Raw genomic sequence first — 19,742 nt, 5'->3', positions numbered from 1 at the left:
AAGCCTCCACAGAAATGAAGCCCATGTTGTTAACCTGGGATATGCCTCATCTGTGATGAGCAGGAGGCTTGAGTAATAGATGTTTATGTTTGAAGTGACACTTACCCCTTTATCAGTACCTTGGAAGAAACTGCAGGCAACTGATGTGAAACGCTGCTCACAATATCTGGGCAGAAAGTTGGACAAAGATGTTCCTCTGAAGTTGTTTTGCTAGACCTTCCCTTCCCTTCCCTTCCCTTCCCTTCCCTTCCCTTCCCTTCCCTTCCCTTCCCTTCCCTTCCCTTCCCTTCCCTTCCCTTCCCTTCCCTTCCCTTCCCTTCCCTTCCCTTCCCTTCCCTTCCCTTCCCTTCCCTTCCCTTCCCTTCCCTTCCCTTCCCTTCCCTTCCCTTCCCTTCCCTTCCCTTCCCTTCCCTTCCCTTCCCTTCCCTTCCCTTCCCTTCCCTTCCCTTCCCTTCCCTTTTTTTCCACATAACACTGTCTATATTTCAGCTTTTTCATTCTGATTTTTACAATTTTTTTAAGTCCTAATTTTTAAACAGACTTGCTTTTTTTCAATTCTCCAAATGGGTTCTTTTGCCTCCACTTACGTAATCCTCCAGCCTTGTGGTAAAGATTGTAGAGAAAAGCTGATACCACAGCATAGTATTTGCAGCACAGTGCACCTGTAACCAGACTAAATAGGAAGGCATTATTCACAAGGAGGTGAGGTTATATTTGCTGCTGCTAAGCTCTTAGCTGTTCACTTTTAACACTGGATGCCTGGTTTTCTTTTTCTGGAGTGCCTGTTTACTCTTGTATATTTTTATAGAATGAAAGGGTGGTGGGGAGAATGAGGGTGTTATGTGCAGTAAAGTTATAAATAACATTGGCTTTCAGGTTATTTGCATTATATCTACTTGCCTGAATGCGTAAAGTTAAACAAAAATGTCTTATAAAAAAACCAAAAAAAGGGCAGAACAATGTCATGGATAAGAGGTCTAAAGGCAATGCCACAGAATGTGTTTATTGGGGAGTATTTCCTACCTAGCTAATAAGCCAGACAGAAAATTGCTTACTCCTCCCACAGTTTCAAAGAGATCAAACAGAATATTAAAGCCTTAAAGATGCTGATGTAAGGAAGAAGGAGGGTTACTCATCACCCACCACACTAAAGTGACAGGCAAATGGGGAGCATGCTGGGAACAGAGCTATATTCCCAACCCAGAGACAGTGATCCTGGGGTGGATGACATGATGAAATGCAGCTGTCATGGAGCAGGGGAAGCACACACATAGGGGTTTTTGTTGTCTTTTTGCCCTGTGTGCTGTTGACTTTAGGGAAAATAGACAAGAAGTGCCCACTTTTGGGCTGCATTTCACACACTGTGGTGGCATTTCATTCAATAATGAGACATTGATAATGTTGCAGGCTCCTGAACAAACAAGTGTGGGACAGGGATCCGAGGGAGAGTGGCTGCAGTTTCTGTGGATGCTTACATGGAACAAAGATGCCAAGGTTAATCTTGCAGTGCTGGAACTGAAAAGGAGGCACAGTCTAATTTTGGGCAAAGCAGGACTGTGCCCTGAGGAAGAAATGTTGTCATTGTGAAGGCTGTCTGAAAGATTTCAGAATATATCTATGCCTTTGAGTCTTTCAGCACTGGAATTTAATTTCTAAAGTGTAATAACACCAGTGCATCCTTGTAATTTTATTGCATTTTTTATTATGGATATAATCTACAATAACCCTGCTGTCATATTGGCCTCTGCTACGGTTTCATTAGTCTCTGTCTCTCCATCAAAGATGATGAAAGTAAAGTTGGACCACATCATACAGATTAGGTTTTCTTTCTTCCTTTGTTTCATTTCTCCAAAATGCTTGTTGAGTCAGTAGAATTTTTCTGGCTTGTGCTTTCCTAGCATTCATCCTCAAAAATACACAGCATCCAGTTTTCTTGGAGCAGAAGGATTAAAAAAACATCCTTGATAGAGCTGCTTCCTTGATTCAGCAGAGATCAGGGAAGACACTGTGTCCTACTCATTTTTCCTGTCTTTCCTGGATTGCTTATTTGTGTCCCATACCAAAGCCTTGAATTCCTGCATGGCAGATGTGCCTTTGGAACTCAGAATTCAAGTTCTGGAAGGCCTTGAGGCAAGAAGAACCCTTGACAGGCTTCTAGAATTGCAAGACATGTTCTGGTTTCCAGAAGTCATACAGTAACACCTGTGAATCTGCATGGGCGCCTGGCAAATCTGCAAAGAGAGTAGTGCAATACTGAAGATAGCAAAATGTTGTGAGCAGGAATGGAGTGACCAAGGGCTGGGATTCAAGCACAAACTGCTGACTGCTTCAGCAGCAAACCTCTACTAGACCAATTGGTCCCATATGTCAGAGGACTTTGATTTGTGGCTGGGTTTCACAGTGATTTGAAGCTTGTGTCTCCTAAAAATTCTACTGGAAACAAAGCTTCAGCTGTAAATCAGTTACAGGCGTAGTTAGTTAATTCAGTGATATATTTAAGTAACACTTTGCAAGTTGGCAACCAACTTGAAATCCTGATTTAAAAACAATAGAAAAATACCAGAGAGGCATGATGTAGTCCACCAGTTTTTTGGGGTTTTTGTTGGTGTTGTTTTTTTTTGTTTTGTTTTGTTTTTGGGGTTTTTTTGTTTTTTTTTCATCAGAGCCAATGTTTCAGTGACTTCTAGCACAGAAAATCTATTAGAAAAGTAAAGAGTAATTGGAAACAAAATGTTGTGAGTGATAGAGCTCTGGACAAAAAAAAAAACCTGCAAAAACTCCAATATTGTGGAGTAACAGACAAATATTATTATCAGACTGAAAGGTGGGGAGGAGAGGAAAAGCAGAGGGAGGTTAGGCTAATCTGTTGGGGTAGAAAGAGGCCAAAGCTGGGCTTAGGACATCTGCAAATGAACAAAGATTTCTGTTGTTTACATTTGTTGAGAGAGAGCTAGAGCCACCATGTTGCAAAATCTGTGTGGAAATACTTACACAGCCTGTCAGGAGGAACAAGAAGTATTAATTCTAAAGTTTTCCACCAAGTGGGCAGAACAGTGCTGGATGAAGATCAGTGGTGAATAAAGAACAATTGAGTGTGAACAGTCAGTCCTGACAGATCCAGAAAAGATGAGTATGAGAGATCAGTGGGGTAACTTGATCAAATTATAACAGCCAAAACCCAACTGTGATATTAGTTTTCACATCATTCAAGACTGCTAAGAAGTTGAGTAACTGAGAGGACATTGTACAGCCTTTTGTACAAAGTTGTGCCTCTGGTCACAGCTAGAACACAGTGCACAATTTTGGCCTCCTGAGCTCAAAAAGGATGTGACTGAAATAGGGGAATTGGAAAAAGGGTGACAAGAACATTCAAGAGCCTGAGAAAGCTCCTGCCAGAAGAAAGACCAAAAATACAGCCTTAGGAGATAGAGGAGAAATTAATAGAGGACGCTGCTTACGTTGGAGGTGAGAGGTCAGGAACTTAGTCCCTTCTCATCCCATAGTGTAGGCCCACAGGCATTCAGGATGAAGCCCCACAGTGGTTCAAAAACATAGTAATTATGACTAATTTGGGAGGTGATATTAACAGTTCAGTCTTAATGTCATGACCTCAGCTTCAACATTTTAAGAGAGGTAAAGGATAGCTGACAGCTGTAGTCCCATAAAAGCTTAACTCACAACAAATGTGCCTTGTCAGAGGGTTTGTTACTTAGTTTCTTCATGCTCCAGTTTTCAAACTGTAATTTGAATATATTTAACTCTTTGTACAAGTTAAATTTTCCTGAAGGCATGATGCAGCTCTTAAGTAACTTGTCTGTTAATGATGAACTTGCTGGTGAGCATAGAATGCATGACCTTAGATATTTTTGCACTTCTTGAAGCACAGAAGTTAGCTGAAACATCCGTGCACTCTATGTATTGATTTGAAGCATATGGAGACATTGAACAGCTGATCTCCAAAATGATCTGTTATATGAAATGATCTCTTTGTTTATCTTGCCTTGAACAACTCTCAAGAAATTTGGTGTTTTTTAAAAATAAGATGAACAAATATTTTGAAGCTTGAGTCTTCCTTCTGGCAGAATTTTTTTTATTTTTTTATTTTTTACTTAAAGAAACATGAATAAATTTGTTAGATTTTAAAATATAAATATTTTTAAGCACTCTCTGAGGCTTATAAAGAGAGAAGTGTTTATTTTACAACAGTATTTTTTTCCAGGTAGAGATCAAGTAAAATTAATTTTTCTCCTTTCTCCATTTTATTATAGCTTTCATTTCTAGGTGGCTGGAATGATTAATGGGATATGCTGGGCTAATACCTTGTGTTTGGGTACACAAATAATAGGAGCGGCTTCCTGCAAATCTTTTAGTGTAGGTGCAAGATTGGAAGATATTTTGAAGGCATTGAGTTGGCCATGACAGTTCTACTTTCCTCAATTTATCCATAAATCAATTGTGAGTGATTCTCCCACAGTAATTTTTCATACAGTTTGAACCTGGGTAATGAACATCCCTGTCCTGGAGTGAAATTGTGATTTTTCTAGGTCTTGTTGAAGACATGATCAAGATTTATGAAGGGTGTCAATGTAAACCCATTACATTTGCCTCACTCTCATTTGCTTTTCCATCTTTCTTTTCCATCTTTTCCTTCCTTCCTCCCTTCCTCCCTTCCTCCCTTCCTCCCTCCCTTCCCTTTCCTTCCCTCCTTTCCCTCCCTTTCCTTCCCTCCCTTCCCTCCCTTTCCTTCCTCCCTCCCTCCATTAGAGCACAGCTGTTGCATAGCAGTGGCTCTTACTGCATGAATAATCATGTTCTTCTGTGACAGAGGATACAGCAATAACCTAGATGGATATGAGATGGTTCAGATCAAGCAACAAGAAGATGTGAGCAACTTCCTCAGTCCTGAACTCTTTTTTTCCTTTGAATCTATTGCATTCTCTTTTAATGTTGCTTGATATAAAAGTACAGTTTTCTTAAAAAGGAACCTTGAGGAAATTATGTTTTCTTCCTCACTTTCTGTTTCAAATGATCAAAAAATAGTTGAAAGCAAAAAGATGTTTATTTGTTTGTTTGTTTTCCTGTCAGTCCCCAAATCTTCTCTGAACTCTGAAGCCCAAGGTGTAGTAATTTCTTACTTCTTCTCCCTATCTTTGCCATTTACTGATTTGAAGCTGCCGGCACTGAGTAGTCTCACTTATGCCTTGCTAATGGTGCCCTTTGCACCAGCATGGTAAACCTATGTGATAATCACATTGGAATACTGCATTTATGTACTCTGGAATAATCTGCAATATTATGGTTCTGTGTTGCTTGGTTGGTAGCTGTAATGTTGAGTTGCAGTTTATTAGCCCTGGAGTAGAGGTCCTTTCCTTGAGAAGGACCAACTAAGTCTGTTGGAGGCATTTGGCAAGTCATATGTCAATAAGCACTTTGGTTTTTCAGCCAATAATAAATACACACACATGGAAACTCATTTGGCTGCAGACTGCCTGAAATTAAGCTGCAGATTGTATCTAGCCCTTGGGCAGGAATTCCTCGTTCCTGTATTAGACAGTGTCTAATAGTAGTTGAAAGAGAGAATTTTTAGAAATCATTTTGCAAGCGACTGGAGAGACAATGAATGTAAATCCTTGCAGACTCACAAAGACTGCAGTCAGAATACTGAGTGAAACTCAAAGTGCAACATAGCGGTTCCTCCCTCATCACAGGCTTCAAAGATTTAGTATTCAAAAGAATGTGGGAAATTGGGTCATTTCTATACAGTTTAGAAGAGATCTGAGGTTACCAACTTTCTTGCTTTAGTTGTGTAGAAATTCTGAGTCTGGATTAGCAGGAATCTGAACAGGATTTTCTTCTGCATTTAACATGAAAATCTAATAAATGTCATTTAACTCAGTGAGTGAAATTCTGTCACCATTGAAGTGGATGTCAAAATTTCAATTGGCTTTTGTGGGAATAGATGATCACCCTACAAGCATAAAACCAAAGTAAAATCTCTAGGTTTTTGATACAGTTATTTCTGGCAGGGCACACCTGTAAGGCTTTTTGAATATGTTGTTTTAAGAAAAGCAGTTTAGCTTTCTTACTCAGAAGTAATTTTTCTGCCTTTTAGAAATGGCTAAAAGTTACTTTTCATGAAGAGCATCATTTAGTATGACACCTTAAAAGATCTGAAGATAACAAGGAGGTGGTGTTAATTACTGTAAAATAAAAACATATTTACTATCCTTCCTTCAAGAAGCTTGAATTTCTATTACTTGTCCCCCCCTGCCCTTGTTTTTGGTGACAGTTTATGTGATGATTTTATCACACAATAGTTTTCAGAGTTTATGGGGTAGTATTTTATAACTACATTCTGCAAGTAGTGGTGTCTTTTGGAATAGCCATGAAATGTTACAGTAGAGATTTTAAAATGACAGGGTCTTGGCATAGGTTTCTGCAGGGAGGAAAAATTACTTTGGACTGGTTTATACTGTCTCATGGCAGGGATGGCCCCAGAGCTGCCTGGCTTTGTAGGCTGATGGGTCTGTTTCAGCAGGTGGGAATTAGTAAATGTAAGAAGCGCCAGAAACAGGCCCAGCGTGAAAGTCCAGCAAGTATCTCCAGCAAAAGGAAATAGCAGATGTCTCAGTGAACTTATGGAGATAACCACTTGGTTATACATTCCTAGATTTGGGAATTTCCTAAGCCAAAAAGTACAACAATAGAGGGGGGCTGAGCAGGGGAAGCAACATCTGGTTTCTCTTTGTCTGTGACGAGGCTCTGAAAGAAAGCTTCCTTTATCTATTTTTTCACAACACCTGTGTCTCAGTAATTGCCCTTCTAGAAACTAGAACAACCTGAAACTATTTTTACACAGAGCATGAAAGTACTTAATATGTAAGTTATATGCAAGAATATCTGACTGGGAGGAAGCTGAAGAAAAAGAAGAAAGTTAAAGAGGGTGTAAGATAAAAGGGATAGATGGCTTTTTACTGTATTTTATTCTTAATTACTCTTTCAGATACTTCTACCTTCCAGCATCTCAACGTGCAAGCTTAATCTATTTTACCCTGTGTGAATGCCCACAAAGTTTGATGTACATTTCATTCCTATATACACCTGTTTCTCCAAACAACCCTAGGCTAACATTTTGTGTTAGTGTAGAATTTGCCCAGGAAAATAAAGTAAGCTTTGGCAAGGGAAGAATAGGAATTTAATGGTATAATAGCAGTGTAAGTTTAAAGGCATAAATTGATGGTTCACATAAGGATTATAAGACATTTTGGTTGCAGGCTGTTAACCATGCTACCAGTTCATTAGAGAAGCCTAGCTTGCAGTTGTCAGCATTCCAGCATTTCACCCACTAAGTCATTAATTTGTTCTCATGTCTGGAAGATTTAGCATGCCACTTGTAGTTTCTTGCATAATCATTTTATTATGTTAAAAAAAAAAAAAAAAAGGGTTCTCAAAAAGCTCAAATGGGTTCTGGTAATAGAAACCCCCAATACATGATACTCTTTTTCTTCTGCTCAATGCCAAAATCAATTATAGTATATTTGTATGTTCAGCTGGTTTAAAAGCAAAAATTTCATGCAGATTTGAAAGCCCAATGAAAAATCAAGGTGAAAAATATCCGACATTGGAAAGTGCAGGTACCTTGTTTCCTATGCAAGTCTGAAACTGAATATAAAAGAAAGTATTGCTGATTGTCATATGAAGAAATGGACACTGCTGTATTATCTCATAAAATAAATTTTTACAGTTTCCAGGAGTAACAAGGTAAGACATTTGAACACCTCAGCTAGACTTCTTAGAGATTGTCTTGAAGTTACTGAACATATGGTGTTTGGGGTAAACAGCCACTAAAATGATATTTTATCTTTTCTATATTTTAAATCTTTTAGAATATATATGCCAATCAAATTCCCACCGGGACCTGACACTGTTGCATGGAGCTAGATCATGTAACCATTCCTAAACCAGATCTAAAAAAGAAAGCAACTAGCCAGAGCTAATTTTCTGGGTTCCTTCTATAGTCAAGGAGTTAAGGAGGTAAATTCATTGCACTTAATTTAGAAGCCTGTGTTGGAATTAAATGAATCTTCATCTGCCTGAAGATTCAGATTATGATGGGAATTAGCTGGCTAGCCAAGGATGTATGCTTGAACTCTGAAATAAAGTGAGTTAGGTGAGATGAATCCTATCCCAAAGATATTATTGCCTGCAGTATGATCTGGGTGGAATTGTAGTCAAAGCAGCGTTTTTGATGATTGACAATTGTGACCCAGCGTGAACTGCGAAGAAAAAACTTCAGGACAAGTGGGAAAAATACAGGACAAGTGGGAAAAATACAGGACAGGGAATGGATTCTGATGATTTTCCAGGGAGCCGTGGTATTGAAGCATCTGAAAACTGCTGGAGAAGTTTGTGTGTTGGAACTGCCAGACAGCAATTAAGCCCAGCAGCACAGGCTGTTTGTTGTCGAGACTGAAACATATGAGTTGAGTACACTCTGTTCTAGAGGGAGTTCATGGGCTGGCTGTTTTGCTTTTGTTGAAAAAAAAAATCCCAAGATGAAGAAAATACCCAGAGTTGTGCTTTCCTTTCTCCTTTGTGATCGTCTCTTAAGTGTGTGGTGGAACTGGGATTCCACTCAAAGTGGTTTAAGGGCAGGCTGATCTGTGCCATGAGGCTGCGCTGGCAGCAGTGGCTGACATTAGTCCTATTAAAGACGTGTTCTCACCAACTGCAGTGGCAGCAGATTTAGGCCTGTATTGAAGCTCACTGTTGACAGAAATTAGGACAATAGTAATGGATGTTCTGTTTGTCTGGAGTGCTCAGGAAGACATGATTTGGGGAGGAAGAAACCCCAAATATTATCAATGTTTAACATATTTTTCCCTTTTCCTGTTTCTATCAGTGACCTACATGTAGAAGTTCTTCAGATAGAGGGATAAATGCTTGTGGGTTTTAAAACCTTCTCTTATCATCAGGTTTACAGAAAACAAATTATCATTTAAGACAATACCTATGCTCTGCATCCATACAGGCACTGTGGCAAAGTATCAGATTATTTTTCTATGCCCCGGTCTTTAAAGGTCTTCAGAATTTGATGCATATCAGCACTTTGGAGAGGATTTATGAGAGAGGAGGAATGTGAGGAAAAAATACTTGATATGCCTCAGATTATGAAGGGTGTCTATGTACATACTATAATTTTTTTTTCTTTTTACTTATCACCTTCCTTGAAAACACAATAATCCAATCAGGACTAAGAGGGGGTTTTTTATGTCATTGTTTTGGAAAGCTAACACACTGCCTAATTCCATGTTTCTTTCTAGGATGACTAAAAAACTGGCAAAAAGCCAAGCTCAGAAGCAACCAATCTCGACCTCTCAGGGTGTTAGACCCTCTCAGTGTGTTAGACCCTCTCAATTGGACTTTGGACCAGAATACAGCAGAGATTACTTTTTTGTTGCTGATGGATGATTTCTTAGTAACAGCTCATAGGCAGATTTATTTCTGGCCTGTCTAGAATATTTGACATTGTGGATAACGCATTGCAGCTGATACGCCTTGAAGATCTTGTGAAGATGTAAGCAAATGATATGGATTGTATCCAGCTGCAGTGACTGAACTGTAATGTGTAACTACAACTCTTCTTGTATTCTTTGTACGAAGCCTGCAAAATCCTATCCTCACTCCTGTCTTGGTATGAGCTGAAGAGAAAATTAACTATCCCTTTGCATGTATAAGCATCTGTCCTTTGCATTCAACTCAGAAAATAGAAAACTTCTGGCTATTCCTGTAACTAAGTTGAAAAAAAAAGAAAAAGACTTCACTGAAAAGCCTCATGCTTAAGCCATACTCAGACGAAATAAAAGGAGAGAAGAAAAGCTAACATTTTGAAGACTAGGTAATACATAACATCATCAGTTGCCCATGGAACTATTCCAAATGCCATGTACTCTTCAAATGGAGTCTTCACGTTTTTTTGTTGGATCATGGATGATCAAGTGGTGATCACTTCCAAAATGTTTCCTCCCTCCTCTTAGCAAATGTTCCGTGGACAAATAACATTTTGATAGTGTTCAAACTCATCTTTAGCTCAGGTTATATTCTACTTTCAAATTGAAAATCTGGTCTCCAGAAAAAAACCTACCTTTTTAAGTTCCCTGGGTAAAGGCTGGCCATCACTATTATGCTCTTCTCACCTTCTTGGTTTTCCCTAAGTATGTGATTAGGTGGTAAATCAAGCTGTATAGGGCTTAAGGGGAGGAGTCTCATTCTTTTTGTAGCCAAAATCTTCCATGACAGCAAGCATTCATCCATGGGGAGGAATGAATTTGGAGACAAAAATATTCAGATGTCCAACTCCTTGTTTCATAATTGTCTCTTAGAGACCAGGCTTATTGTAAATCATGTTGAAACTGATTTGAATGATCTACTTACATTTAACAATAATTACCTTAGGAAGAGGCCAAAGTTGTCCTTTGCCAAGGAATAGAGGACGAAAGACGCACGAAACTGCAAATGTGAGCTGATAAGCAGATTTATGGTACAGGTCATAAACATGATTTGGGCCAATATATTGCCCAGACTCTGGATGGCATCACTCGTCATCCTGCATGACCTGTAAAAGGCTTATTGTCCTGTGCTCATCCTCTTCTTTCAGAACTAGGTGCTTATCCACATGCAGTTTATTGTCTTCAGAGAAAAAATCTAGATAATATCTAGATAGGTCATAACAACGTACGTAACAGTATCTGGATAGAGTAAAATCCTCCAAATATCAACAAAATTCCTGTTGGCTTCATCAGAACTGCACATGAAATTACAGTTTTATCCAATGAATCACTCTTTTTCCATTCCTTTATAACATTTCAGAAGATTATGTCCTCCAAGGAACTTTTTTTTACTTGTTGCCTAAATGCATTTTTCACAGTAAAAATCAGAAGATCATATGAAGGAGTGGTTGTGGTTTACAGTGATAATTTATTAGTGCTATCATTCATATTATATTTCCTTGACATGCCCTTATGGCATGGAGTGATGCTATCAAAGCATAACAGATTCAACTAAGCAAACATTTTGAATACATTTGGGTAATTTTAAAAGCTAACTGCATGGTTATACTGTGAATCCTGTGTGAGTCTGAGATTGAAATCCTTGCCTGAGATTAATGAAAGGGGCCTGCCTTCCTCCCTCTCCCCTGCCCCAGTTTTGGCCGCTGAAGTTTAGTTTTGTGTCTAGTACAAAAAGACAACTGCTGAAGTGCATGAAAAACCAATAAACTAGGTTATGTTAATTCTAAACTGTAATGGAATGAAAGCAAACAAGGGATGGTTCAAAACTGTGTTGATTTTGTGAATGGGTTTGAATGGAAGGTAGCTAATTTTTTTTGCCCTTCTGGCATGAATTCAATGTAAAAAAGGAAGGGATTTTCTAGGGGACTAAAATGAGATGTCCCTCATGTAGCAATGTAGCAGCTATATTTTTTTCATTCTTGCATGATCTTTGCCCTACATTGTTCCTCTTGTTGCAACACAGATTTCCCAGGAGCAATGTGCGAAGTTTCCCTTCTCTTGCACAAAACCTAAGCCTTTTTTCAATAATCTTGAGGTTTTATCCAGTGATATATAAGGAATTATTTCTATTACCACCAAATCCTCGAAGAGAACCATTGTGAAAAACTGTTCAAAGCCCAGGGTGAGCTTTTCAAAGGTATGTGCTTTTATAGGGAGTTGGATTCATATCATCTCATGATGCGTCTTTGAAACTGTCCCCCATATGACTAAGACCATGTGTGAGACTCTGTGCCTAATTTGTGAGCAGTCATAATGATGGTACAGTAATAGGCACGCAACCGAGCCTGCGTTTTGTTCATAACTCCAAGTGCCTTTAGCTGAATTTTCAAAGAGGCTGAATTCTCACATCTCCTACTACATCAGTGGAGCTGTAGGTGCTCCGGGACTGGAAATCAAGCTACTGACATACTGAAAAATTAAAGCTGAAGTATGAATGAGTCAATCAAATATCTACTGTTCATTTGTAAGTTAGACTTATGAACTGAGTCTTTCTGAGTTTAATGGAGGCTGCTGCCTTCGTCTTTCAGATTGTCTGTTCAAGAATTCCCTCTTTTTGTCACCTCACCATCCGAATTTTAGCCTTACATAAGTGATATTTTCTGTGCACAGGTCACTGCCTCATTTTATTTGTTGCTTTGGGTATCTGGTAACTACAGCGCTTGTTTGATGTGCTATTTTGTCATCTTCATACTGTATGTCCACATGCAACACTTTTGATTTACGGGTTTTTTTTGGGTGCTCTGTTGACTGACCCATGATCAATCACATCTTCAAGGCTGATATTCACTTTTAATACATAGAAACAAAAATTAATAAAGCTTTGTATCACATATTGTGAATATTCATACATAAACTTATGCATGTTTCCATCATATTGTTGCATCAATTCCATTAATTCATTTGGTGTAGTGGTTTGTATGGTTAAACAGGTATTTTCATGCTTGCAGGGAAGGCATTTTCTTTGTTTGTTTGTTTTTTTCTCTAGTTCCAACCTTTATACATCATGTTATACTTCAAAAACATCATTATGTTGGCTGAAAAAAAATGTGGCTTTAAAAAATGTACATTCTTTTTACTTGCCTTCTGGTTTTTGATCTTTTATCTTCAGTTTGGAGATGTTTTCAAGACTCCTCTTTTCAACAATGCAGGCTAAGAGCATCTGGGTTTTTGTTTTAAAGGAAAAATTAAATCCTTACATAAACATATCATTGAAGGAGCTGGGCTTTAAAAACACCCACCAAATTAAAAGACACAAAATAAAATTATGACTGGGGTAGAGGAGCCTTAGAGAGAGCAACCTATAAACATAAAATAATATATTTTTATCAGTTCAAAGCTTAGATGCACTGAGGTAAACACTCTTGAAAGATGTGAGTGTTTGAGACAATGGAGTTCCAGGAGTCTTTCTTCTTTGCAATGCTTAATTTAGACCCACTACCAAATAAGTCTGAACTTCACTTGGATAGGAACTTAATGTCTGGATTCTTGCAGTCACTGAAGAGTTATTGATGAGTAGGTGGAGGAATTTTGTGTTGCTTGGTTATATATGTTGGCATTTTTCACTGTCATAGCTGTAGCTGTTTGCAAGGCTGTCTGTAACCACCTCACTCGAGGGTGAATTTTCCTGTCCTGCCATTGCCTTTGATTGTAGTAGAGCACCCATCAACTGTGAAGAAAACAGCAGTGCTTAAGCGTAGTCTATTCAAGTATATTCAAAATACGTTATTTTTAGCATTATTGTTAATATGAAATGTTCCACCAACCAGCTGGAATTATGCAAATCCTAGCACATGCGTTCCTCACTAATCTACACTCTTGGATGTACTCTTTACATTCATTTCATTTTATGAATGTCTTTCCAGTATACTTCCCTACAATAGGAGATTGAAAAGCCTGCAATTTTCTTCTTGCCTGATTCTCCCATTGGGTTTTGTTAGTATTCAAAAAAATAAATTGATGTCTTTTTTTTTTCTTTTTTTTTAGTCCAGATTGAGGAAAAAATCAACCTGCCAGCACAGATGAGTAGGGAGAAAAGAGAAAGCTTACAAACTGCAAAATCTCAGTTCTTTAGGTGTTTCTTTGTTGACTCACTCTTTGCAGTGGAGACACAAATTAGGGCAATCATGGAAGGAGCTCTGAAAGTCTGACAAGTTTTTCAATAATTTGACTTTGAGCCAAAAGGCTCATAACCTCTGCCACTTTCACTGGTATTACCACCAGAATATCATATCTTTTGGGAAAATTTCTAGATAGGAAGGAAAGGAAGAAGTGATGGGTCTGTGGTGTTGTTTTAGCTGTGCCATGTTTGTGGATCCAGAGGACATGGCCATGACCTTTGTCCTCCTCATCATCCCATCATCCTTGCTGTAGAGATAATGCACAGCCTCCGAGCCTCTGTTACACATTTCTCCTCCCTGCCTGGGGCACTTGGCCTGTTTTGGGAAGCTTGTATGTGTGTCCTGCTCTTCATGTGCCTTTGCATCCCTGTTGGTTTATGGAACAGGCCTTCAGTGCCTTCTCGCAGTGTCATTAGCACAGCTGTGGGAGAGGTTTCCATGGGGCCCTGGTCCACCTGCTGCTGCAACAGTTATCAGTTCCTTGCACTCTAGCAGATTTCCTGGGGAGCTGGAGGATTTGTCCCAGAGGTGAGCAGCCTTGTTCCTTGGTTTGAATTCCCATGGTTAAATGACATTTTAAATCTCTGTTATTTCTTCACCTTGTAATTTGTCTGTTTTAAAGCTTTTTTAGAAAACTCATTCAATTTTAAAAACTTATTTACACCTCTAGTTCACCTTGTCTTCCTATAAAGGTCTTTTCAAACCTGGTGACTTCAATAATTTGTTGTATCTCTGTGTTTTTGCTGAACTTGTGATTTCCAAATTGAATCGGTACAAGGTTTATTTGCTGCTGCTGTTTTAGTTTTCTGCAAAGGAAGATAAAACACACAGCAAGATAAGATTTTTCAGGGTTTTTTCTGACTAAAATAATAAAGCAGCTCAAATTGCTCCTAATCAAAAGCTGGTGATGCATTTCATATTAGTCCTTCTGGGGTAGAAGTAATCCACCCTGTGTATTTGCAGACTTCCTGGCACCCCTGGTGGTACCTACACACAAATTCTGATGGATAGTGGGATTTTTCACTGCAAAATTCTTACCTTGCCTGAGGTCATCTCTTTTGTTAAGCAAGAAGGGACATACAGAGTTGTCACTGTGCACTAGAGGTTTCTCACTTCTCTAACAAAAACAAACTTGCAGTTTTGGTGGCTTAGACACATGGTCTTCTGTATTGACCTAGAGCTCCAAGAAGTGGTAGGGGTTTATTGCTTCAGTCAGTCCTGCTTCCCAGCTACTAGTTATGTTGTTTTTATCCATTTAAGACCTGATTCTGATCTCTGGTTACTAACACTGTTTTCTTAAACAAAAGGAATCTTCATTGAGCTACTGTTCAAAGAAAGTGAAAAGGAAGACTCTGTTAACTAGTTTGAAAACTTCCCTTAAACTGACCTTTATTTTGCTAGTTCAATATTTCAGTCTTCTGTAAACGTTATGTGTAGGCAGCTCAGTCTTACATAATTCAAATAAGATTGTTTGATTGAGACTTACTTATGAGTTGACCAGAGCACATCTGATTGCTGATTTTAAGTATTCTGGCACTGGAACTACTTCCTATGGTGTAATGGTTAACCATAAATGTTAACCTCATAGGCTAATAATATAATACCATGATTGCTTTACAACCACAGCTAATACTTTTTCTTATTCATTTCTTCTACTCAGGAGTTTGCATTGTAAAACAATCTGTCCTCTTAATTTGATATGGTTCCTGGTTTCCTAATGTTTTGATAAAGTTGCAAAATGTTGTTCAGAATTATGGCTGTTCATGTGACCTCTGTTTCATACTGAATAGCTCTTGATTTAAGTGATGTTGCTCTGAATAGCTTTCAGACTATCCTAGACCCAGAGTTTAACTAATTAAGCCATAATTAGGAGTATCATATGAGCATAATTAGGTGTATCAAACTCCAGATGAGTTGTGTGAAACAAAAAGGTCTATCAGCTGATTTCTGAACTGTAAGAACTTAAACATTGCAAATATAGTAAAGTGAAAGAAAGAATGGCAAGTGAGTTTAGATTTCTAATACACTTCTGTCTCCCTTAGGTCAATCTTCTACTTTGAATCGTTTCATCACATTCTGTGGAAATAAGTAATTTTTTGCCTGTATCCATTTAATGGCTGGTACTGTGGAGTCCACATCATTGATTAGAGATTCTGTGTGGTATTGCTGTGCAAATGAGAAATGCTGCACACAAAGCATGGACAAGATTTATTTGGAGTAGTGTAAAACTGGCAGCTGCACCTCTCTGATGGCACTGATATAAAATTGTTGTTCACAAACACATCTTCTGATAGCTGTTTTAAATGTTTTTCACAGACATCTCAAAAATCTTCAAGATTACTTAGCAATTACTGATCAGGGCTTTAACTTCCCATTCAACTGGTGTGGGATTTCTATTTTTACTGGGTGCATTCCAGTGGTAGTAATTTCCTCTGTGACGTTTATATCCTCCTTGTAGTAAGGTAAATGCTGAGTGGCCAAAACCAAACTCTTTTCAAAACAGGAATACAGCTTGTCCAGCATAAGGCAAGATTCAGCAAGATTCCTTCCTGGCATAATCTTTCTGTATGGGGAAAATTCCTCCATGCAGGAAAAACTTTTTTCATAAGAATCTGTTTTACAAAGTATATATATTTTTATTGATGGGATGAAATAGGGGCATGGCTCTTTCAGGAAACTTCCTAATTCAAGGACCTGAATTGCCACAGGTTAATCATGTATGATAAAAGAATATTTCCTATTGTCTTATTCCATCTGTAAAATGTAAGCAGTCTTAAAAAAAGAAACAGCACATGGGACTCTTTAGAAGTCAAGACAGATTCAGCAAATCTGACGGTAAGACTGGAGAGATGAAATATATTTCTAAAACCTATTTTTCTGATAGTGAGAGATTGTCAGAAAGGGAGAGAGGTGGCTAAGAGTAAAACGACAAAAAGTAAAAGAGAGGAGGGAAGAAGGAAATTGAGGAGAGATTATCTTTGAAACATCCCACAGTTCACTTTGCACAGTCTGCACACATCCCTTTTCCTGATCCTGTTTGCAGTGTCTGGACTCTGAGGCAGAGAAGACTTCCTAAAAAAGGAAGCAGTGGCTTCACCCTTACATACAGGCTACAGCTGATAGGATCTAAGGGGCTGAGTGATCTCTGCACTCCTCTGGCCTGCACACCTTCCTTTGAAGAGCTGGCCCATGATCCAGGCTTGTGTCCTGTGCTGGTAGGGAGCTGGAAAGCACTGGGGGACTCAGGGCTCCAGGCCTCTCCACTGCCTGCAAACTTTTTAAGGACTTGCTCTTTTCCCACACTGTTTTTGTTGCTGCTGTTGTACATAGAACAAGTATCAAAGGCTTTAGATGCCTTTAAAATGCAATTCAAATACTCTAAAAAAAAAAGTCTGGTACAGTCATGGGTTAGAATTTAAATCCGTTTCAATAGACAACACTCTGGGCAATTACCAATTCGGTTTCAATACGAAGCAAATGGATGCTGAGACATTTAGAGGCAGTGAAGGAAAGCAATACCATTTTGCCACGGGGTCAAGTAGAAATAAAACTGTTTGCCTCTGTCTTAAGAAATGTTGACAGATTTCAACACCCCTAGGGAAGGAGTGGTAGACGATGGATATAGCAGAAAGAAACTTGTCTTAAGCAATAAGTTGGAGCCCACCAAAAAGTGGTTGCCTAGTGATGGTGCTTTGTGAGATCCAACAAAATTATGCTGGGAACTTTAGAAGTGAATTGATGCAGTCTCCAAAGGAGGTTTTCAGTTGCAGGCAGCTTTTTACAATGTGACTGGACTAGTGTTTGGAGATGGAGGGGCAATTTCATAGCATCAGATACTCATCCAAATCCAGACAGCACCAGAAGATGTGAATAACTTTAAGTGGATCTGCTTTTCTATAGAAGGTTGCTTTGACACAAGTTTTTGATGGATGCCTGGTCCCTAGCATTTGTTATCATCCTTTACCTGTACAATATATTCTGTCTTTTCATTGCCACAGATGTGCTTGTTGGCACTGGTTTTTATTGAGAAATTGGGAAAATGGCAGGGTCCATGGCTCAACCTGCTCCTTCTGTTTCTTTATTCCCCCACGTGGAAGCAGAGACAAAATTAAATTGTGGAGCATCAGAATTGCTGAAGAGCAAAGTGCTAAGGCAAGATTATAATTGATACAGAACAAAGTTACCGTATGGTGGAGTGATGTTATGCCAAATATTTTTGCAGCCTTTCTAAAAGTGGGAGCATAACTTTGCAAACAACTAGGGAATGCCTACAAATTGCCTGATGTGAATTGCTTTTCTTCATTTAGCAATTTTTTAGGAGAACAGAATGGTTTTGCTCAATTTTAGCAGTTAATTTGAAATAATGCAATTGATGTAAATCATGTAGTTAGCTTGATTTATGTCATTTGTACCAGCAAAAATTTGTTTATAAACCAAGCCCAAAGTGTCTTTCTTAACACAGAAAGTACTTTTCTGACGACTGCTGCTGTGAAATAGAATACATATTGCCATGCAAACAACATTTCAATTGTATTTTTGATTTCTTTATGGGTTGGGGTAGGGAAAAGACTTGAATTATTAATTACAGAACTGTGACATTTTGTGGTAATTTCTTAGCAGATTTGGGAATTTCATTTTCAGAAAAAAAAAAGCTATTATGTTCAAAAGACATTTGGAGAAATAGAATGGTGTTTTCTCACTAATGTATTTCCAGTAAACATGGAGATTTAATGATTTTCAGAGATATATAATTGTATGCTGACAGTTCCTCCACTGAGGGAAGACCACTCTACTGGGGAACAATTGTCCCACATGTGGATGATTCAGGATTCCTTTTGCAAGAGATTTTGTGGCTTCTGTGGGCATTTATTGCAGCATTTTAAAATATCATGTACCAGTCTTAAGGCAGTGACATTCACCGGATGGTTGTTCTCTCTCAGGATTCTCTTCCAGTGAATCTGTAGCAATTTCTCTGGGATCAATGACATTACACTGGTATAAAACTCCTGTAAGTAAAAAACCAGATTAGATGCATGCAGTTATTTTTACATTATGCCTCTCTATTGTCCCAGCAAAGGCACACTATATATTTAAACGTTTTAAGTATTTGAAAAAGAATGGCTGTTTTTTTTAATCTGGAATGCTTTGAATAACACATCTAGTAGGTATTAGTTTAAGAATCTCTGAAAATCAGTGTATGAACAAACAGCTTATGGTTCCTGCTCCCTACTGCATGTATATGGGTCTTCTGAGGGGCTCCAATAGCAACAACATGCAGTATGCTCCCAGTCACACCTCTCCTTTCCATATGCACAAAACTGCCATATGTTTCTTCAGTTTCTCTGTCAGCTTTGCTGTTCTTGTTCCTGTTAAATGCAGAGCCTGGAAGCTAGATGTGATTTGCCTCTGGAGCAGGACAGAAGTAGTAAATGTGACCCTCTGGGAGGAAAACTCATTATGTGAAAAGGCTGCCCAATGGCATAAATCAGCCCCCGTGGAGTTTGGGAGGAGTATTTCATACCCTTGAATCTCTGCCAATGCTAGTTAAACTGAGAGTCAGTTATAAGCATGTTGCATACATGCTCTTCCTAAACAAATATTTCGGGGTTTTTTTTCCCTCAAGATTATTATGTCCTTTCCCATTGAATAAACCAAATCCCATTCCACTATATAGAAAAATTGACTAATTTGGTTTCTTGCATTCTTGAGAAACTGTCTTCTTGCTGTGCTGCCTCAGCGCCTTTCTTTGGGGAGCTGTCACAAAACTCCAGCTAATGCAAGTTAGGAAAGCAAAGTTGCTGGCAGGGCTCGTTCTTAGGGTTGTTACTGTCCCCAAATTCCGACTCCGTCCAAAATCCCGATGATGCAGTTCATTTGGCTCAGGGCAAATACACACTTTGTTATACATAACACAGACATGATTACATTTTCCATTTGGTAAAGTCATAGTGTAGCTCCAAGTCTGCTAAAAATAGGGGCATGATTCAAATTGCAAACAAGATGGAAGGATTTCAAATGGCTCCATTACACATAGACCAAGCATAGTGAAATTAAT

At 38.6% G+C, this 19,742-nt stretch overlaps 1 protein-coding gene and 2 long non-coding RNA genes across 11 annotated transcripts in view; 2 read left to right on the top strand and 1 right to left on the bottom strand.

The window, feature by feature from the left end:
- RBMS3 (RNA binding motif single stranded interacting protein 3) overlaps positions 1-19,742 on the top strand; it is a 703,891-nt gene that overhangs the window by 44,631 nt on the left and 639,518 nt on the right. The window contains exon 1 of one of the 9 annotated variants that reach the window (XM_086850709.1): positions 14,163-14,215. The exons of the other annotated variants lie outside the window; for them this stretch is intronic. The gene's annotated coding sequence lies outside the window, so the exon portion shown is untranslated. Of the gene's footprint in view, positions 1-14,162; positions 14,216-19,742 lie in introns of those variants that run through there. 9 annotated transcript variants of the gene reach the window in all.
- On the bottom strand, positions 491-3,598 carry LOC147655831 (uncharacterized). The gene is made up of 2 exons (XR_015276479.1): positions 3,459-3,598; positions 491-2,231 (listed from the first exon to the last, which is right to left on the bottom strand). It is a non-coding gene; the product is annotated as an uncharacterized LOC147655831 (long non-coding RNA).
- LOC147655830 (uncharacterized) lies at positions 6,878-12,442 on the top strand. The gene is made up of 3 exons (XR_015276478.1): positions 6,878-6,945; positions 7,579-7,761; positions 9,324-12,442. It is a non-coding gene; the product is annotated as an uncharacterized LOC147655830 (long non-coding RNA).

The sequence above is a fragment of the Cyanistes caeruleus genome, chromosome 1, assembly GCF_971803275.1.
Source record: "Cyanistes caeruleus chromosome 1, bCyaCae1.hap1.1, whole genome shotgun sequence".
Lineage (NCBI taxonomy): Eukaryota > Metazoa > Chordata > Aves > Passeriformes > Paridae > Cyanistes > Cyanistes caeruleus.
This window is presented reverse-complemented; position numbering and strand designations above follow the sequence as displayed.